The sequence below is a fragment of the Physella acuta genome, unplaced genomic scaffold (assembly GCF_028476545.2).
Source record: "Physella acuta isolate Inbredline_101_S28 unplaced genomic scaffold, ASM2847654v3 ptg000918l, whole genome shotgun sequence".
NCBI lineage: Eukaryota > Metazoa > Mollusca > Gastropoda > Physidae > Physella > Physella acuta.
The window spans coordinates 360531-367618 of NW_026732435.1; positions in this window are offsets into that span (position 1 = coordinate 360531).

Below are 7088 nucleotides of genomic sequence, written 5' to 3' on the forward strand. Positions count from 1 at the left end.
AAAAGGATACCGGTACTTGTTTTAAACTTTGGATACGACGTCTATTTTCCTCTCCTTCGGTACAACTTGTCGAAAGACGCCATGCTACATACTGTATATTGTATAACAAATGTCTTACACGTGTGTTGTCTCACCGCCGTCTTGTTGTGTGCTCCGTCCCAGATTGTGACCAGATCAAATATCACCTTACCGCTGCATTAGAATGATAGTTTTGTGGTATGGTCTCTGTCTCGATATCATTCCCGATGATTACGTCGAATGATCCCCGTTCGAATACTAAGGCTCGTACTTGTCCCGTCACATACGGTGATTTAATGTTTATCAGTGCTATCGGTAGGCGTATGACCGTGCCACCAAACACCTCTACCATTTTCCATTCACCCGTGTATTGGTGCTGTTCGACGTAGCTACTTTTTACAGCTATAGTAGAGCAACCCGTGTCTCGCACCGCCTCTACCGTATGAGCTCCCACATTCACCATTAGTGTTGGTATTTTCGGTGCGATCTGTAGTAACGGTGCTTGTTCTACTCCCTCATTATCTGGGCTACTGTTGTGGCCGTTGTAATGATTGTTATGATTTCCGTCCTGCCTCGGTCTATGTTGTTGGCTGTAATAACTGTGTGCCGCATGAGTGTTTGTGTCTCTGGGGTATTCTTGACCCGCCGCCTGGTTATTGACCCCAGCGTTTGAATTTCTATGCGGACAGTTCCTAATCATGTGACCCGGTTGTTGGCAGTTGAAACACCTCCCAACGTATCTTGTGCCGTTGGTTTGCGTTCCATATCTCCTTGGCCGTCGATTGTCATCTCTGTAGTTTCCTGCCTCTAGGCCAACGTACTCCGCTGTACCGCCTGTCGCCTTCGCATAGAAGATTGATTCATACTCTGATTCTTTGTTAGCTATTGGTCTATCCGTGTGTGCAATGATGTACTTTTGGCAGTGGTCAGTAAGGTCTTTTAGGGTGGTGGGCTTTCTTTCCTGTATGTAACTTAGTAGCTGCTTATCTACTGAATTCAATACTTTGTCTATCAAAATGAATTCAATTATATTCTCAACTTTCATCTCCACTCTAGCCGTTTCTAGCCACTTCATAAACGTGGTTTTTAGATCCAGCACGTAGTTTTTGAAGTCCTCAGCTTTAGATGGTAGTCTGTTGTGGAATTTTTTCCTATACGAGTCTTCATTATGTAAGAAGAACTCAAGGAGGGTTTCCTTTAATATTCTGTAGTCCTTCATGTCATCCTCACTCAGGCCCTGACATGCATCCAATGCCTTCCCTCCTATTAAGACAAGGAGTTGAGTTCCCCACTGCGTATCGCTCAAGCTTGTCGTCCTCGCCACTGTCTCGAATCTCCTGATATACGCATCTATGTTTTCCGAATCTTCATGAAATTTCGGCAACTTTGATAGGATATTTTGATGGCTCACGTCTATGTGTGGTATGTCTTTCATACCTTCATGCTTCATTCGTGCCAGTTCGAATTCCTGCTCCTGCTTCATCCTTTCGAGTTCTATCTTCATTTTTTCGTTCTCTATCCTTGCTTCTGTCTCCATCTTTTCTTGTTCCATCTTCATTCTTTCTCTTTCCCTTCTGCACCATCTGTCCCTCCTTTCTTCATTCTCATTCAGTCTTTTCTCCACCCACTCGTCCAACTTCTCTCCCTCGTATCCGTTGCTTCTACCCAGGCTATACATCTCTGGCAAACTAACTGGTCCCTCCATGTTTCTGTTAGATAATTTATTTAATTCACAAATTCAAAAAGTGCCACTTACAGGAGGTCTGTTGGTACGACAGGAGATAAACGTCTATTACCCAATTGTGGGTGCCGCAGCTCCACCAAATATGTGAGGGTGTTAGGAATCCCAAAGAAAGCTCAACACGATACTATTATAGAATTCTTTATTTCACCATCTTTCGTCCTCCGGTCACAAAATACACCTCCTTGCTTTGACACTCAACCCTCAACTGCCGTCCGCATTCATCCCTACACACCACCTTTCTCTCGCTCACAACACAGCCGCTGTCACCCGACCAGTCGCTTCCCTTGTACCCTCGTTCACTCCGTACAACAACATACACGTCAACACACCCGGCCTCGCGTCTCACTACATGCTACATACACACACTCAGTGATCCGTTCCACGTATTCACCGTTCATACACATTACATCACCACAGTAACAAATCTGAGTTTGTGTTTAAAAATTGTTTTTCAAGCATTTAAAATTAAAATCATGTTTAAGTTAAATACAAAATTTAGACTTTTCAGAACGATTTTGTTTTGACAAAGTGTGTGTGGGGGATGGGGGGGGTAAGAAAACTGAGTAAATAATAAGGTAAAATAATACGACGTCTTTGTCAAAACAACACTGCATATTAATAATGCACAAAATAATGCATGCACTTAGACTAGCTGACGCGTGGCTTCATTTTAACCGGAAAAGTCGCAATATCACGGAGTCTAGACGCATACAACTTGCAAGGGAAGTCACTCTGAAATGTCCACACCAAGAGGTACAAAATAACAAGGTATATCCTGCACATGCCTGTTGTTTTTTTTTTTTTTTTTTTTTTTTTTTTTTTTTTTTTTTGTCTTTTTTTGACCAAAAATATACTAGTGACTTGGAGGGGGGGGGGGGGGAGTCGGTCATCCATAATGACGTCAAATTTTTTTTTTGACGATTTCAAGATTTCAAGTTACGAACGTCGCAGTATAATTAAATAAGTCTTTAGAAAATAGTTTGAAAAATATGGTGTTATATTTAATCTACATCGTACGTCCACCACCACCACCCCTCCCGACCACCAGACAAATTTAAGTTCCCTTTTCCCAGTACCCTACCCCCCCCCCCCCCCCCCCCACCGAAGCAAAGTTTCTGGAACAAACCCGGAATTTACGAATAACATTGTTACACTTTTTGACTCCGCCACTTGTCTAGTGGCTGTCTAATGGTGAACACTTCATAATGTACATCCATGTACGCGGGTAAATCAGGACGACCAAATTATTTTAAATGTAATTTAACTCTTATAGTTGAAGCAAGACTTACTTACAGATACAGGGTAATGGTTACAATTGGTGTTGGTACAGTAGACAGCTATTTGAAAAGCTAGGTGCTTTCCGAAAGTAAAAAATTAGGTTTGGTGTAGCTTACCATTTTGAAACTGACAGTATGAAAAGAAATATAAACAGCTGTAAAATAACATGTAACAACCACCTTTTTGGGAGGGGAGGGGGGTGTTCATAACACCCCCCCCCCAACACTCCAACGTCTTGACTTGAAGTTAACATGTTGTCTACAAGCGTGTTAGGATGGTCAGTTTTTATTTCTCCGTGGGGGGTGGGGAAGGGGTTCTTCGAACTTTTGGGTGGGTAGGGGAGTGAAATAAATTTTCCCGGGGGGGGGGGGGGGGGCGGACACTGGTAAAAGTATATATTTACTTTATACATTCTATTTCGTTTCAGGGCGGGGGGGGGGGCGGTAGACGTGCTTTATTTTTTGGTTGTGTGATGACAGTTTGAGAAGCATTGATTTAAACCAAGTCTTAAGTCCACACTTTCTAATGATCTGATTAAAAAGATAAGCTAAGTGAGTCATCGTGTCGTCTGTAATCAACTTTACTTAGAAAAAAAAATTGAGTGTTAACTTACAAGTAGGTTAAAGAGAGGAAATAGGCGTAATAGTAGGTGCGGCAAATCAAACGATGGTAATGTGGGGGTTAAGTTGTTTAAAAAATTAAACTGTTTGGGTTTAGTTCGAAGTTTAATGGGGATTTCAATGAGGCCCTTGATTGAGTACTGGTGTATGGGCATTTAATTTGGATTCAGGCCTAGATTCAGGCCTAGATTCAGGCCTAGGGCTATGTCATCATTAGTGTATGTTTTATAGAGGAAAATATCAAAATCTCTAGGGGCGATAAGTTTAGGGAATGTACAAACATGAGTCGAGGCTAGTGAGTTAGCCAGACTTATAAACATGGGTTGGGTCTAGTGAGTTAGCCAGACTTACAAACATGGGTCGGTCTAATGAGTTAGACTAACAAACATGGGTCGAGTCTAGTGAGTTAACCAGACTTACAAACATGGGTCAGGTCTAGTGAGTTAGCCAGACTTACAAACATGGGTTGGGTCTAGTGAGTTAGCCAGACTTACAAACATGGGTTGGGTCTAGTGAGTTAGCCAGACTTATAAACATGGGTTGGTCTAGTGAGTTAGCCAGACTTATAAACATGGGTCAGGTCTAGTGAGTTAGCCAAACTTATAAACATGGGTCGATCTAGTGAGTTAGCCAGACTTACAAACATGGGTTGGGTCTAGTGAGTTAGCCAGACTTACAAACATGGGTCAGGTCTAGTGAGTTAGCCAGACTTACAAACATGGGTTGCTCTTGTGAGTTAGCCAGACTTACAAACGTCAATCATGGTATGCAGTACACAATGGCACGCGTCCACCCTTCCCTTGTTCACACCCGCGGTGTCTGCGTTTAGAATTTTGGGTAAATTTAGCATGTAGTAATCTTTACAAATTCCACGCACTGACTGTATAACCGAAACACGGGCACGCGTCGGCCGCCTATTGTATTCTGTGAGGACAAAAGCACAATACTCTTTTGTCATGTGGGTTGTGAGCGGCGGACAATAGGCTTTGAAAACCCCAAAGCGCCTGGGTCCAAAGTGACGACTCGTTTCACTGCGCAAGCGTGAAACAGGCGAAATAAAGAAATTAGATTTTTTTATTTTATGTATCAAGCAGGTGACGAGGTTTTTTTTTTTTAAACCAAGGATTGCAGGGAGAATTCAATGACCTCCACATCTGCGTGACCCACGCCTGCATAATTGGACCACGCGTTCATAAAGTATAAATTCAGACGAAATTTTACTTTAAACACTACTGCTCAGGACTGCAACTCATCTTCACGTCCAGCCAACCAGCCACCCTGCTACGGACTACATACTTTGTGATACTGCGTCCACTGAACTAACTATACTGCTACGGACCGCATACTTTGTGATACCGCATCCATCGAATCAACTACCCTCATACGGACTTTGTACTTTGTGATACCGAGTTCACTTCATCTTAGACATTCAAATCATCCAGCACTAAGGTAAGGTTAATATTTTTATTTATATATATATATATATATATATATATATATATATATATATATATATATATATATATATATATATATATATATATATATATATATATATTCTTTTAAGGGAGTTAACTCAGCGAATATAAAGATACGTTTATTCCCTTTAATTAAATTTTATTTATTTATTTTCTTGTAGTCAAATGTATTCGCTTTAATTTTTAATGTATACCTTATTCATCTTCTCGTTCATTAATAAAGATAGGTTTATACCCTTTAATTAAATCTTATTTATTTTCTTGTAGTCAAATGTACTAGCTTTAATTTGTAATGTATACCTGACCCACCCACTAGATTACTAATGAAGATACGCTTATACCCTTTTAATTAAATCTTATTTATCTTTTAAATAAGTAATCAAATGTATTTGCTTTACTGTTAATCCGTAAGTTACGAGTTCGAATCCGGACTCAAGTCAATAAACCGCCCCTGAGTACTTTTGTTGTCTTGACTTACGTTAGGGAAAGTAAATAGTGCTAATCACACTATCTCTTCATATACTGAGGTCACAGAAACAAGTGAACTCTACTGCACTTGTCCTATATACCAATAGCTTTTGAAAAGGGTACTTTATTTTTTTACCCTTTAACTAAATCTCATTTATTTTTTAAATAAGTAGTCATAGGTATTCGTTTTAATTTTTATTATACAGTCAACCGTAACCACTAAACAAGCCATTGAACTAGCCAAAAATCCAACCCACCCACATCCAGCCGAACCACCCACATACAGCAACCCTCCGACGGACATCTCTCAAGCCGGCTTAGACATTAACATTAAAAAGTAAGTTCAATACTGTTTATTTTATTTTATTTTATTTATTTTATTTATATATTTTAATGGAATTAACCCTGTTAATATAAAAATACGCTTATACCCTTTAATTAAGTCTTATTTATTTTTTAAATAAGTTGTCAAATATATTTACTTTTATTTTATTTACGATTATTTTTTATTTTTTCTTTCTTACTTGTACAGACAGACTGAGATGCAAACCACCCATCCAGCCAGTCACTCAACCGTGAACAGATACGAGTGCACCATCCGTCAACGCAAATTCAACCATAAACAACATTTTAAAAGACATCAAGACACTGCACATGGTCGAGGAAAATATCAATGCACAGAATGCGGCAAAATGTACACTAAAGTTGACAATTTAAAAAGACACACCACCCAGTGCACACCAATCCACTTACACCAACCGATGCCCCATCAGCATCTGACAGACAAAGTGAACAACCGACATTAACATCTGACAGACAAACTGAACAACCTGCATTAGCAAACGACAGACAAACAGACAACCGACCTATACAATTAAAGAGACAAAGGACCTATGACGAAACAACAAACAAACGCCTAAAGACACCTCACAACGACAGTAACGTTAATGTAGACACCGACGCTATACTTGTAGATGCCCTAAGGGGAGATGTGGTAGACCTAGATTTAGAGGAAGTGAACGACTTAGACTTACCGTTCGACGAAATTGACACCATTTACAACTTAAACAGCGAATTACAAAACATATGCATTGACAATTGGAACTCCATACAGACACACGCAACTACAGGCAAACATTTATCCAGATTCAATTTTTTTCACAACCCACTACACACTACTCCAATAGACTGGAATACAAAACTTGTAGACACCATATTTAACACACAAACTAAACGCTTCAAAATCAACTATAGTCACCATACCATTTTAAAACATAAAGAAACAGGGGAATATAGGTTTTTTCACTCAAGTAACAACAATGCATGCGTCTTAGAGCTTCCTAAATTAATTAACAACAAAGTAGATTTTAAAGATTTTTTAGAACACTTAAGCACAGTAGACATTCTAAACTACGCACAACACAATAGACTGAATACGAAATACACCGTTGAGATCATTCCAGCCACCACATTCTATCTATA